This window comes from Diplotaxodon limnothrissa, linkage group LG23, assembly GCF_057381915.1.
Source record: "Diplotaxodon limnothrissa isolate DT_005_m linkage group LG23, D_limnothrissa_male_GT1.1, whole genome shotgun sequence".
Classification (NCBI taxonomy): Eukaryota; Metazoa; Chordata; class Actinopteri; order Cichliformes; family Cichlidae; genus Diplotaxodon; species Diplotaxodon limnothrissa.
Window position 1 is genome coordinate 47,658,065 of NC_140617.1, and position 15,489 is coordinate 47,673,553.

The 15,489-nt window shown below is 42.7% G+C and overlaps 2 pseudogenes; both read right to left on the bottom strand.

Annotated features, from left to right (window-relative positions):
• Positions 1-1,448: 1,448 nt before the first annotated feature.
• Positions 1,449-15,489, bottom strand: part of LOC146608969 (uncharacterized) — a 30,718-nt pseudogene continuing 16,677 nt past the window's right edge.
• On the bottom strand, positions 4,846-4,964 carry LOC146608970 (5S ribosomal RNA; annotated as a pseudogene).

Sequence of the window (15,489 nt, forward strand, 5' to 3'; positions counted from 1 at the left end):
CCATATTATCCATTGTTGATCTGTTGCTGCCACGGGCATCGCACGTGTTTATGTCATTATCATGAGACACACTCAAAAACAAAATTATGACAGTTTAGTAAAGCAGTAATGCAGCATGCTTACGGGAAAGTAACAGTAATTCAATTACTTTTTTGCAAAAGTAATCCCTTACATTACTCGTTGTTTGAAAAAAGTAATCGGAACACGTTACTCTGATAATAACATCTGGAATGTAGAAATGGTCTACTATAACAGTTTTTTTTCACTCAGTATCAATAACAAATATGTTACACAACCATACAGCAGAACCTGTGATGTTTCTTATTTCAGTAACCCACATCAAGTATAATGCAACAGGACCAGTGGCAGACATCATGTCTTATCCAGCCTGTTTGTAATCTGCTTTAAAGAGGGAGGAGCTGACTACCGAGGCCTGGTAAGTTCAGTCCTCATAACTCCACAGACAATTTTTAATTTTCACATTTTTCATTTTAGCATTAAAAACTCAAGTGACATCAGTTCACAGTCAGTTTTTCAGATCATTTTGAAAAACAAAAAAGCTTTCTACAACTTTTTACACATGCTATCATAGTTCCTGTTATTGACACATTTACACGTATCCAAGAGGGATTAAATGGTAAATGGCCTGTATTTGTATAGCGCTATTTCTAGTCCCTAAGGACCCAAAGCGCTTTACACAACCAGTCATCCACCCATTCACACACTGGTGATGGCAGCTACACTGTAGCCACAGCCACCCTGGGGCGCACTGACAGAGGCGAGGCTGCCAGACACTGGCGCCACCGGGCCCTCTGACCACCACCAGTAGGTAACGGGTGAAGTGTCTTGCCCAAGGTCACAACGACCGAGACTGTCCAAGCCGGGGCTCGAACCGGCAACCTTCCGATTACAAGGCGACCACCGAACTCTTGAGCCACGATCACAAACAACCGTCTCCTTTGATAATTTTGTGATTAGACTAGTTAGGAGGACTGATCTTGGGAACCTTGAAATGATGCATTTTATATTCAAGCATTAATTAGTTGCATCTCGATCTCTCTCTTTTGTTCTCTCTCTGAACATTTTTTAGTGGGAAGAGTAACACTTTATTATGCTCAGCTATTGACTGTATGCTATTATCAGTCTCAATACCTGGAAGGTGAGTGCTTTAATTTGAATAAAGTTAAGATGAGTACTATGTTCATGTGAGATACTCAAATTCACTGAGAGAATAACATGTCAGCAGAACTTGGGTGACTCTACACGTTTAGCTCACGAGGCATGCGTGGGTGCGAGGGTAAATTATCAGTTGTAAGACTACAGACCCAAAAATGTTCATAGTTCAGACACTGAAACTAAATATGTAGATGTAGATGGAGTATTAACAGGAAAACTGAGTCAAATGTGAAACATGGTGACTTTGAGAGTTTATGATTTCTCCACTAATATTAAAGAACTACTGTTGGGGTTCTGGGGGTGCTCTGCCTCTGGGCGGGGGCTCTGGCTGAGCCTTGGGGGCTTGGTTTCTGGTTGGTGTATCGCCGGGTTTTGGGTGGGTGCATGCACAGCCTTGGCACAGGGGTCTCTGGTGCATCGGCAGAACTAGGGGCCTCTTCAGCTGGTGGGGAGGTTTTTACATCCTTGCAGGGGTCTCTGCTCTCTAGGAGTTCACTCTGCAGGTGGGGGAGAGATATAGGAGAGTTGGAGAGTGACTCAGTTTACTCTGGACTGGGCAGAAGATTAAGCCAATCAGGACATCGAATTCACATTTCCAATCACCTTCAGAGAACTTAATGTGCTGAAAGAAGAACATTTCAGCTTGGTGGGATTTGTTAATCATTTCTTCACTGAAACCAAAAAAGCAGGAATCTGCAGATTTGAAGACTTTAAGGTTATATTAATCTTTGATGGCCTGGATGAGTGTCAGCTTCCTCTGGACTTCCACAATACTGAGATCTTAACTGACCCTAGAAAGTCCACCTCAGTAGATGTGCTGCAGACGAACCTCAACAGGGGGAACTTACTTCCCTCTGCTCGCCTCTGGATAACCACACGACCTGCAGCAGCCAATGAGATACCTCAGTTGAATTCTGAGAAGTCAGAAACATTAATTATTGCCCTCGACAACCAGATATCTCTAATCAAACAGCATCTTGGTTCTCTCGGCTCATCTGTTCACCTGAGCCTCAGGTACCTTTGGTGTGATGTTTGATTCTGCCATGTCCCTAGAACAACACTGTCGCCAGTTAATTAGGAACTGCCTTTTTCAGCTAAGAAACATCTCCAAACTGCAAACTTTGCTGTCTAAATCTGAGTTAGAAATGGTTATTCATGCTTTTATTTCATCTCGCTTAGATTATTGTAACAGCCTTTTTCTTTGTTTGAGCAAAAGGAATCTTGACCGTCTCCAGTTAGTCCAGAATGCTGCTGCAAGGCTTTTAACTTAGACACGAAAAAGAGAGCACATTACACCAGTGTTACGTTCATCACTGGCTAGAATTCATTTTAAAATCTTGTTAATGACTTTTAAAGCTTTGAATTGTGATGCCCCTGCATACATTTCTGATCTTTTAGAACCCCACGCTCCCTCTCGCAGCCTGAGATCTTCTAATCAAAGGCTGTTGGTAGTCCCTCAAACATATTTTAAAACCAGAGGTGATAGATCTTTTAGAGCTGTGTTCATCCAATCTGTTGTTGGATGAACACAATTTAATCATGGCACCTTTTTCCACGTGATTTAACCAAGTACAATAAACCATTTTTGACCATGTCAAACCAACACAGTTTGTATTTGGTGGTTTAATGTAATCAGATTATGTTGGATCAACGTAGTATACTTGCATTGACTTGAAGTGATTTATTTAAGTATTTAGAGTGAAATTTGTTTTAATTAGTTCTACACAAGTTAAAAACTTCAGGAAAGCACAATGAAATCTTGATGTTTGAACAACTACTTTGTTAATCAAGGCGATTACTGCTAGTCGTGCTTAACCTAACACACATATTTATATATATATATATATATATATATCTCCATCATCCTATTCATGTAGCCCCTTCCGCCGGGGTTACTTGCATAGTAGCATTCCAACAACGCCCTGTTTTCATCTCTTGCCCACCGATGCCTTCTTATTCCAGTAGCCCACTTTTCGTCAGGGTGCCCTGGTTCCTCAACACCTGACGAGGACCTTGTTGATCTGGGCGATGTCCGAGCCGGCATGCCTTCATATTTATCTGTCTCGCTCATGTCTGCGGTAGGCTTGCTTAGCATAGGGGGTCTAGCCTTAGGACCCTTACTGGATACAGACGCCCCAGGCAGGAATCGAACTTGCGATCCTGTGTTCCAAAGGCGTGTAGTCTAAACACTACGCTATCCAGCTGCAAATGCCAAGGGCTCAGAGAAGAGCTCGAGAGGATGTGGAGGGTGAAGGTAACAGTGGTCCCCGTGGTAATCGGAGCACTAGGTGCGGTGACTCCCAAGCTAGGCGAGTGGCTCCAGCAGATCTCGGGAACAACATCGGAGATCTCTGTCCAGAAGAGCGCAGTCCTGGGAACAGCTAAGATACTGCGCAGGACCCTCAAGCTCCCAGGCCTCTGGTAGAGGACCCGAGCTTGAAGGATAAACCGCCTGCAGGGGCGTGCTGGGTGTTTTTTTTTTTTGTTTTTATATATATACACACACACATATACACACTGAACAAAAATATAAACGCAACACTTTTGTTTTTGCTCCCATTCCCCATGGGATGGACGTAGAGACCTAAAATTCATTCCAGATACACAATATAACCATCCCTCCCAAACAGTGGTCACAAATCAGTCCAAATGTGTGGTAGTGGGCACATCTGCTATATTGAGATAATCCATCCCACCTCACAGGTGTGCCACATCAGGATGCTGATCTGACATCATCTCGTCTGATCTCGGAAGCTAAGCAGGGTCGGGCCTGGTCAGTACTTGGATGGGAGACCGCCTGGGAATACCAGGTGCTGTAAGCTTTTGCACTTCCACACACAAACTGCAGAGGGCGCCGCTGCTCACTCAGTGGAGGCAGCTTCAGGAAAAGCTTCATGACAACGCTCCTCATTGCATTTCGCTTTTGTGCAAAACAAAAAAACAACAACAACCAAATATTTAGGAAATACACAAACTTATTTATTCTGTAAATGTACAAAATCTCTGTGGCTAGTCCGTCTGGCCTCAGTCGAGACGAACTTGTTAACCTTGTAGTTTGCAGCGGGCGCAGTGTCAACCTGACACCCATGTGCAACCAGTTTGAACTCTTATTGGCTGCCGACTGCGGTCCCGAAGAGTACTGAATAAATGCGCATCAGTGTGCTACCCTGAGCAGGGAACACGATATCATGGAGTTTCTAACACGGAGCAAGGTGAAGGTGACGCTACTATGCAGGACCGCCCCTGCTTAGCTTCAGAGATCAGATGAGAACAGGCTGGTATGGCCGTAAGTGAGAGGCTTCCTCGACAACGGGGTTCATGTAGATACTGTAACCCATTTATTGGGATTTAAAAAACAATTTAGAGTGAAGGATATTGATTAGTTTCTACTTTTTTTTAATAGCTGCACATGACAGCACAGTTATAATGCATACTTAATGCTGTAATATTCACGTCATAAACAATTGTGAGTGTTTGCACAAAAACATCTACAGGTGCTCTGTGCATGGACAGTGATATTGATGTAACGCTTGAAGAATTTGACATTACTACATGAGCGGAAGAGCTCTTTGCGCAAGACTCACTAACCATCCTATTGGAAAATGAGCTTAAAGAGTGCCTCACATCCGTTTCAACATTTAAACTGTCATTTGTGTGTTGAAGTGCAAAAGCTCACGGCACCTGGTATTCCCAGGCGGTCTCCCATCCAAGTACTGACCAGGCCCGACCCAGCTTGGCTTCCGCGATCAGACGAGATCGGGCGTGTTCAGGGTGGTGTGGTGGTTTACTCATTTGTGCCAGTGGGTGGCTGTAGCTCAGGAGGAAGAGCTCGGGACCACCAGTGTGTCTGCAACTGGCCTTGTGCTGGCGCATGTTTGGATTACCTCTGGCAAACCTGATCGGGGCCACCATAGGGCCGTCATTCTTTGCAGTATGTGGGCCATGTGTAAGCACATTGTGTGGGCGGGATCGGGGCCATACCAATTTTGCTATGTGGGTAGCAACAAAAACATGAAGTGAATGTTTTCTATGTGACTATCAGTCTCTCACATTGTTATAGAGGATTTTTCCTCCAGTTTTCTTTACCACTTTGGTCAGTTCCTTGAAGTTTGTGAGCACTGGTTTATGCACAGCTCTCTTAAGGTCTCATCACAGCGTTTCAGTCAGGTTGAGGTGTGGACTGACTGGGCTATTGAAACACTTTTCTTGCAGCCATTCTGTAATAGATTTGCTGCTGTGTTTGGGATCATTGTCCTCTTGTGTGAACTGTTTTAAACAAGCTTTGGGTGTCTGCCAGATGGCTTCACATTTGACACTAGAATAATTTGCTATAGAGTGGAGCTCATGGTCGAATCAATACTGCAAAGTGTTTAAACAATTCTGACATTTAAAATTAATTACTTACCATTTGGTCAGAAGTATCAAATGGTAGACATGTACAAGTTCAGAAACAAAGTGTTACATAACACATTTAATAACACTTTTATGTAGCGTGATAACATCTAGAATTATTGCAATAATACAAGGATTTCTTCTGCTCTCAGAACAGTTTCCATTGTTCACAGCTTTGGAACAAGGTGCATCAGCACTCTGCAGCACTCATAAGGTGTTAAGTTGTGGTTATCAAGAATTCTCTGGTAAACACATCATTGTTAATCCTTGAGTATCTCACAGAGAGCACACCTCAGGGCGAGAAATAATTTAAACTGTAACTCAGCAATATGTTTTTATGCTATTTATATTATATTATTAGATTTATATTATATTATATTAATTTATTTTACCTCAGCTGTGTGAATCAAATCCAGCTGAATATTCTCAGAACATATTCCACAATGAAAGAAGAACGTTTTTAAAGTAAATGTTGCCTTTTGTGTTAATAAGTCAAAGATGAGGATTTAGAGTAACACTGACATAAACGTTTTCTGTCGCTGAAGGTCAGTTTCTGTGTTAGATTGTAAACTAGCTTCTCTTGTCTCCCTATTGCTTATCCATTATTATCTACTTGATTTTTAAGTTTTTAAGTTGTATATAATCGTTTTCACACAGTCATACTCATCCAGTACACTCACAATGGACCAACCCAACATAGCACCCTAACACTGAGTTGGGGAGGGCATCTTTCTATGCCCCTATTTCACAACGTGCGTGGGAAGGGGTCTATAGGTGGTTTGTGGTGAGATGGATTCATCCTGGTTTTCTGCTTGTCTTCCTGTGTGTCACTAGTGGGTGGGTCACAGTGAGTGAAAAAATGGTGTGTGTGTGTGTGTGTGTGTGTGTGTGTGTGTGTGTGTGTGTGTGTGTGTGTGTGTGTGTGTGTGTGTGTGTGTGTGTGTGTGTGTGTGTGTGTTGCCTTAGGGCTTTGGAATTGACGTAATGGCACAATGTATTGTGGGAGCGCAGCGCCATAAATCTGGGCCACTAATCAAAACAAACATACGGTTGCTAGAAACATGCTTAAAAGCAGCTCAAAAACAGCTGGACACTTCTGCCCCCTACCTGATGTTGTCATTGGCCCGCTCCCTTGGTGGCTCAGGGTGGTCTGGACCTCCTCCTTGTAAGGGGGGCTCCTGGGTGCCTGTTCTCGACTTGTACCATGGGGCTCTAGGCCTCTGTCGACTCCCTAGCAGGGTTGACTACCTGTTGCCTCTGGTCCTCTGGGATTCCGTGGGTACTCCATCTGGGGCCTCGCTCCTTCTCCTGCTGGGATGGATGCGCAGATGTCACCAGGATGTGTGGCCTTGGACCTTTGATACTCTTGTGGACTGTGGATGGCACAGTTGTCCTGCTTCCATCTCTGTCTGCCTCCAGGCTTCTTGGGGGCATTGCTGCAGCTTCTTACCCTCATTATCAAGTGCGTTTGTAACAAACACACAGCCATTCTCACACTCACTCACTCTCTCTCTGTCGATATCTCTCTCTACTACTCACACACACACACACACACACACACACACACACACACACACACACACACACTATAGGAAGACTGATTTATCATTTTGTCAATGGAGTGAAGACTAGGAGTAGCAGGGCAGCTGAACTCCTGCTGCCTCAGATCATTTTTTGAGCTCAGTCCCTATTTATATTCATAATTAACCAGTTTACTTAATTGATTTATTTTTGTTCATAATATTGGTTTCTGGATTTAAAAAAAAAAAAAACACATTTTGCCTTCATATATAAAGGCATTCTTCCCTGTGTCATCAGCGCCCTCTGCAGTTTGTACAGGGAAGTGAAAAAACTTACAGCACCTGGTACTCTCATCAAAGTAATAACGAGGCTCAACCCTATGTGATGTGTTCAGTCATGTTTAGGTTGGTAGGGAGTTGTAAACAGGTTTATGGGAATTAATTTGATAATTTGTTAAATTGTTTAGCAAGGCAGTCAGAAGTGAAAAAGCTTACAGCAATATATTCCCAGGCAGTCTCCTATCCAAGTACTGGCCAAGCCTGCTTAGCTTCTGAGAACAGACATGTTCAGGGTGGTATGGCCATAAGCAACAGTCTGCCACAAACACGGGCTATTTATACATGCTGTAACAACATTTACCACAACAGACTTATACTGTTCTCTGCAACTGTAACACCGTTCATCAGTTACGGTTTCATCAGCCTGATATGTTACAGATAATACACATTATCCTTTGGAGGCCACATTGGAAGGCCAATTATGTCACAGCCAGCCAATGGAGGCTGTCCCAATTCGAAGGCTTCTCCAAATGCGGCGGACAAATTCGTTATTCATTTCCGCGGATTTGAAAGATGGGTCGGGTGTATCCGTCGTGGCCCAACCTATCCCAGAATTCATACCGTGGCCCAGCCAATTCCAGCTTTCAACAATGGCAGCTATTTAGTTTTAATATTATTCTTTCTGGGTCACAAAATAAACTTTTAAGATATTTTCAGGCGAGAATGTTGCTGTGTAAATTTCAAATATCTGCTCGATTTATCAAGACATTAGCCTGTTTTGACAGACATTTCTGTCAGTGAAGTCTTTAAACAACAAATATTTCGCTGAAATAACAATCGTCTTAATAGATACTGTGCTCTTTGTCACTAAAATACTGTTCTGTAATGAATAAGTGGTTTTATTACTGACATTTGCTACTAAAGTTCAGCGTTAGACTGATAGAAAACAGTCTACTAAAAAGACTTTATCTAATAAAAGTTGTAAATATATAAACTAAATATTTTCCATATAATAAATAGTTTGGGGATGCAACATTCGTGGTCATTAGAGTATTGGACATCAAAGATCAGCAACAAAACTGATTCGACCGCATTATTATTATTTACATATGCCAGATGCTCCCTCTCGACACCTTTGTGGACAAAAATGCCTTTTTCCAATTCCACTGAAACCGTATTTTTTAATCTCTCTTCAATTGCAGTATAAAACCATACATTCTGTAATAAGATACGATAAGATAACCTTTATTAGTCCCACAAGTGGGAAATTTGTTTTGTCACAGCAGGAAGTGGACAGTGCAAAAGTTATACAGCAAAAATTAGAATACAATACGAATAATATACTGTACACAACTGTACAGAATAGAATAAAATAAAATACTATATACAGTAGAATTAAATAGAATAAAATATACAACAGGATAAAAATAGAATGCAAATTCTATATACAACAGAGTAAAAATACAACTTTGTCAGAAAAGAGTATTGCACTTAGTCTTATTGCACATGTGTGGGTTTGTGTATGTTTGATCAGTTGGAGTCTTTGTTGTGGAGTCTGACAGCAGTGGGGAGGAAAGACCTGCGAAATCTCTCCGTCCCACACCGTGGGTGCCGCAGCCACTGAAGGAGCTGCTCAGTGCTGTCAGAGTCTCCTGCGTGGGGTGGGAGATGTTGTCCAACAGGGATGAAAGCTTAGCCACCATTCTCCTGTCACTCACCACCTCCACTGGGTCCAGAGGGCATCCTAGAACAGAGCTGGCCCTTCTGATCAGCCTGTTCAGTCTCTTCCTGCCCCCGGCAGAGATGTTGACACCCCAGCAGACCACACGGTAACACAGAGTCATAGAAGGTCTTCAGGAGTAGGCTCATCACTCCAAAAGTCAGCATGTCAGCATTTCATTTTTAAGAAAAGTAGTGACATTTGACATTTTTACTGTATTACAGCAGATTCCACCATTTTGCCATTGTAGGCCAATGCATGGGATTCCTGTATGATCTTCTTATGGCCTCTGACAGTGGACTCATCTCTGTGCTTGTCCTGCTAGACCTTAGTGCAGCGTTCAATACTGTCGACCATAATATCCCATTAGAGCGATTAGAACATGCTGTAGGTATTACAGGTACTGCACTGCAGTGGTTTGTATCATATCTATCTAATAGACTCCAGTTTGTGCATGTAAATGGAGAGTCCTCTTCACACACTGAGGTTAATTATGGAGTTCCACAGGGTTCAGTGCTAGGACCAATTCTGTTTACATTATACATGCTTCCCTTAGGCAGCATCATTAGAAGACATAGCATACATTTACACTGCTATGCAGATGACACCCAGCTCTATCTGTCCATGAAGCCAGATAACACACACCAATGAGTTAAACTGCAGGAATGTCTTAAAGACATAAAGACCTGGATGGCCGCTAACTTTCTGCTTCTTAATTCAGATAAAACTGAGGTTATTGTACTCGGCCCTGAAAAGCTTAGAAATATGGTATCTAAGCAGATTCTTACTCTGGATGGCATTACCTTGGCCTCCAGTAACGCTGTGAGGAACCTTGGAGTCATTTTTGACCAGGACATGTCCTTCAACGCACATATTAAACTAATATGTAAGACTGCTTTCTTCCATTTGCGCAACATCTCTAAAGTTAGAAATATCCTGTCTCAGAGTGACGCTGAAAAACTAGTTCATGCATTTATTACTTCCAGGCTGGACTACTGTAATTCATTATTATCAGGATGTCCAAAAAAACTCCCTGAAAAGCCTTCAGCTAATCCAAAATGCTGCAGCAAGAGTCCTGACAGGGACTAGAAAGAGAGAGCAGATTTCTCCTGTTTTGGCTTCCCTTCATTGGCTTCCTGTTAAATCCAGAATTGAATTCAAAATCCTGCTCCTCACATACAAGGTCTTAAATAATCAGGCCCCATCTTATCTTAATGACCTTGTAGTACCATATCACCCTATTAGAGCACTTCGCTCTCGCTCTGCAGGCCTACTTGTTGTTCCTAGAGTATTTAAAAGTAGAATGGGAGGGAGAGCCTTCAGTTTTCAGGCCCCTCTTCTGTGGAACCAGCTTGGATTCAGGAGACAGACACTATCTCTACTTTTAAGATTCAAACTTTCCTTTTTGCTAAAGCATATAGTTAGGGCTGGACCAGGTGACCCTGAATCCTCCCTTAGTTATGCTGCAATAGACGTAGGCTGCCGGGGGATTCCCATGATGCATTGAGTTTTTCCTTTCCAGTCACCTTTCTCACTCACTATGTGCTAACAGACCTCTCTGCATTGAATCATATCTGTTATTAACCTCTGTCTCTCTTCCACAGCATGTCTTTTATCCTGTCTTCCTTCTCTCACCCCAACCAATCACAGCAGATGGCCCCGCCCCTCCCTGAGCCTGGTTCTGCCGGAGGTTTCTTCCTGTTAAAAGGGAGTTTTTACTTCCCACTGTTGCCAAAGTGCTTGCTCATAGGGGGTCATATGATTGTTGGGTTTTTCTCTGTATCTATGAAGCGCCTTGAGGCGACTTATGTTGTGATTTGGCGCTATATAAATAAAATTGAATTGAATTGAATTGAACTGTATTGTGGGGAGAATTAAAGAAAATGTCAATGCTAGAAGATCATTAAATCTCAGTCTGTGTAACATATGAAATAAAATGGTTTTGAAAGGGCTGAAAATTCATCAAATTTTAATTTCTTTTAGATTCCTACAACTGAAATAAGTTGATTGATAAAAGCCAATCAAGCACACCTTAACCACTCCCTCAGTGCCATCATTTGTTGTTTGCAAATACATAGGATTTAGAACAAGTGATGTTAAACAAGAACATATCATTTGCAAGGAGTCAAATGATGCGTAAAATGAACTTGATTAGTAATTGAAAGGAGCTTGTCTATTTTCACGTGAACATGCACATGCATAGTTCTTAAAATGTTTATTTAATAGTTTCAAGTCCTTTCACCTGTCCAATCAATTTTTGTCTCTTCTCTGTGTTTATTCAGCCTTTGTCTCAGTTTGTTGACCTTTGGTCTGTGTATAGTTTATTGATTCATATAGTCCTTCTGTCCGCATTTACTTTTTCTGTTTTATTTGGGATATTGTATTCCTGATTTGTTGTCTTGAGGTTTGCTTCCTCTTCTCATTAGTTGGATTCAGTTCAGCTGTGTGTTTTTCCCCATGTGTCTCCACTTCCTCTAATCACCCTCCTCTGTATATATTGTCTCAGTCTCATTCACACTTTGTCAGAGCACCCTGTTTAGTTCCCCAGTGTTAGTAGGGTCCCTGGTAGCTGCTCTGCCAAGCACACGCGTTTTACTACTGTTTGAGCTTGTGCCCCCCCCGTTAGTTTTTCCTCAGCTCATTAAAGGGCTTGCCTTCTGTTAACCACCATGTGCCACAATATTCTGGGTTCTCATGCAGAATTTATTGCATTTTAAGGCATGTTTAAATAATCTTCCAGTAAATCCAGTCCCAGTACCGAAACATGCTGTGCTGCTATTCTGTTATCAGGTCTCTGAGCTCTGCCATGGCTGACACACAGTCACTAGGAGACCTAGTGGGAGACTCTTCTTTGAGAACTAACTAAAATGGTAGACTCAACATCAGTTCAAATCTGCGCTCACTTGTGCTGAAAAAAGAAATGGGACAAAGGTGTCAACTTCGGCATGGAAAGAAATAAGATCTGTGGCATGATTCATGAGGTCTTAAGCTTAAAAGCTCCTGCAAGTCTTTTCCTGTATGTTTGTCTCACCCCACAATCTTGCTTCTGAATCACTGCCTGGTCTTGGATGAGAGACTAGACATTTTTTGCCATTGGAGATGCTAACAGGGGCAAAAGCCCCCTGACAACACAGCTTCAGAGACACACAAACCCTCCACCACAAGACGGCGATTCTTGTGTATAAATTTCTGATCACAACTGTACATTGCTCGGAAAATAAAAGGGAACATTTATCAGTTTTACACAAAGCTACCATGGGGTTTTCAGTACAGCAATGTAATTCAGTTAAGAAGCATAACCCACTGTACCAATTTAACCTGCTATAATCCAACTCGAAGGTGGCAACGGCAAAAAGACTTCTCTTCAAAAGAATCAGGCAGACCTTCAATTTAATCCTAATTTTACTTTTGAAGCTCGCCCTAGCTAATTGGGCTAGGGCTAAATTTGGGTATTCCAGAGTGTCATCACAATTCTGCATAGCAGGATGCTCACTGTTTTTGAGTGCATTTTCAGACTCATCAGAGCTATTTGAGTTTATCGCAGCTAGAGCAAAGTTTATTGCTTAAAGTGAATCATAATTTGGCTGGCTGATATCCTCTCCCTCATTTTCCATGTTCAAATAATTATAAAAAGATAATGGTGAACTGGACTGACTGGGCCAGCCAGGGGAGGCACTGGCCTAAATGGTGGCTGAGCTCACGGCCACACAGGGGGAGTAAGCGGTGGTGTTTCCCCGGTGAACGAATGAATAAAATGAACTTGAATGTTGAATTAATCAGTTCTGATCAGGTCTGAATCAGATGTTGTTGTACCTGAAAAGATTTTCAAAGGCCGCTGCAGCCCCTCATCAAAAGGACATAAATCTGGCCACGCCTCGCTCTGATACAACTGCCTTGCACTGAACTGGAGCATGTTTAAGCTGAAAAATAATTATAGCTACAAAAAAAATAAAGTTTTGAAAACGGATTCAAACCAGAAAGTTAAAACAAAACAAATTTAAATTTAAAAAAAAAAAAACTGCTATGGCCGGGTCTTGAAAAACAAAACTGATTCAAAAGCCTTAGTGATAATCAATCAATAGCAGTCAACAGATATTTAAACGTGTTGATATGATAAGTCAGCTTGAAACTGATTTTGGAGGAAAACCGCTCTGCATCACCACGCTAGATTATGCTTTCAGAGAACCAAAGTAAGCATCTTGCCCAGATCAGTAGTCTTTAGCCATTTACAAAATGACACTGGCACCGAGACCAACTTGTGAACTTCTTATTGAAGTAAAACATGTCAATACTTTCAGAGGAATATAACTGGCACCTTTTGTGGGGGGAGGCACTGAATGAGTATGTGCAGGAGATATGTTATGGATGCCAATCCGGTCACCCCAGCCAGTTACAGCACAGTTGCTTGTTTGAATTGCCTGTGTTTTTCTTCAAGACTTACTATGAGGTGATGGAAAAGCTCCGGACGCCCCGATTCATCCCAGCCATCAGTCTGTTTGTGTGCTCATACAGCATCAGTGAGGCTGAAGCACAAATCAACAGCACTGCAGAGTGTCTTCTGTGTGACCTGAGATCAGTGCCGCACATTGTATGCACCATTGATGAGAATGTCGGATACCTGCTAAATACCAATCATCACACCCGCGGTGTTAAATCAGCGCTGCTCCACATGATTGGAAACTACTGGTCTGGGAGACGAGATTTAATGTACATGTGTTATAAAAACCTTACTGTGCACTACACAAAATTAAATTTAAAAACGTATGTTAACACTTTTTGTCATTTGTGTTTGGTCAAAGTGATTATGGAATACACGCTGAGAAAAATATATCACAACCCTGCACACCCAGGGGGTTTAGGAAGTGTAAAGAAACTCGATATTGCTGTCAGTGAGGCAACAGGCTCTTCATAAACCTGCAAGGATACATTTCCCCAGAAATGGAGTTTTGGTTAACGGGATTGACAAACAGTTTCAAGCTGATTTGGTTGACATGTGTGAATATTCTGTGGATAATGATAATGTTAGGTATTTATTGACATGCATAGATGTGTTTTCGAAGTATGCATGGGTTAGGTGCCTGGAAAAACTCCAAACAGATTTAGGAAAGGAATTTTATAATAAACATTAAAAAAAAAAAAAAAAAAAAAACTCACCTTAAAGGGGAAAATGTGGAAATACTTAACATCAGAGAGCGGCCATTTGGCTTTTCTACCAAAAAAACCCCGCCTTCCAGCCTTTTAGCGAATATCCTTAATCACCTGTGAACTGCTGATTTTGTTATGTAAATAAGGTGGGGCCATGCTGAGCCACGAGGAAACTTGTGTTTCAGTTTGCCATCTTAGGGAGAAATCAACACACATGGGTGTATTTCCTTTGTTGCTGAGATTCATTGATAAAAACAGTACAAAAAAAACAAAACAAAAGGGTTGTCTGAAGCAACTGTTCTTTTCTTGCCTTCTTCCCAGCCATATGAGAGTTAGCCAACTCTCTTGCAAGCTCCACCAGGAAGTCCACCCGTCTTTCCTTCGTCCCGGTGCATACTTGATACAGCACATGTGCATTCAGTGCTGCCATGTCAATCATGTTATAGAACACGGCAACTGGCCAGTGCCGTGTTCCTCTGCGGACAGTGTAATCCCGCACCATCTGGTCCATCACATCCACGCCACACTTTGTGGTGTTGTAAAGGGTGACAGTGTTTGGCTTCCTTTTTTGTGGTGTTATCAGTCTGAACCACGCTGTGCATGCTGCTAAGAATATAGACTGTCTTCTTCCGTTTGGCCACATACGCCATCAGCGTGGCAGCAGTGGTGGAAAACACCTAAGAAATAAGAAATTATTTCCATAACACTTTTACACAAAATGAAACACAAACATCCATCCATCTTCATCCGCTTTATCCGAGGCCAGGTCGCGGGGGCAGCAGCCTAAGCAAAGAGGCCCAGACCTCCCTCTCCCCAGCCACCTCCTCCAGCTTATCTGGGGGAACACCAAGGCGTTCCCAGGCCAGCCGAGATATAATCTCTCCAGCGTGTCCTGGGTCTGCCCCGGGGCCTCCTCCCGGAGGGACATGCCTGGAACACCTCACCCAGGAGGCATCCTTGTCAGATGCCCGAACCACCTCAGCTGGCTCCTTTCGATGTGGAGCAGCAGCTGCTCTACTCTGAGCCCCTCCCGGATGGCCGAACTTCTCACCCTATCTCTAAGGGAGAGGCCAGCCACCCTTCGGAGGAAGCTCATTTCTGCCGCTTGTATCCGTGATCTCGTTCTTTCGGTCACTACCCACAGCTCGTGGCCATAGGTGAGGGTAGGGACGTAGATCGACCAGTAAATTGAGAGCTTAGCTTTTACACTAAGCTCCCTCTTCACCACGACGGACCGGTGCAGCGTCCGCATTACTG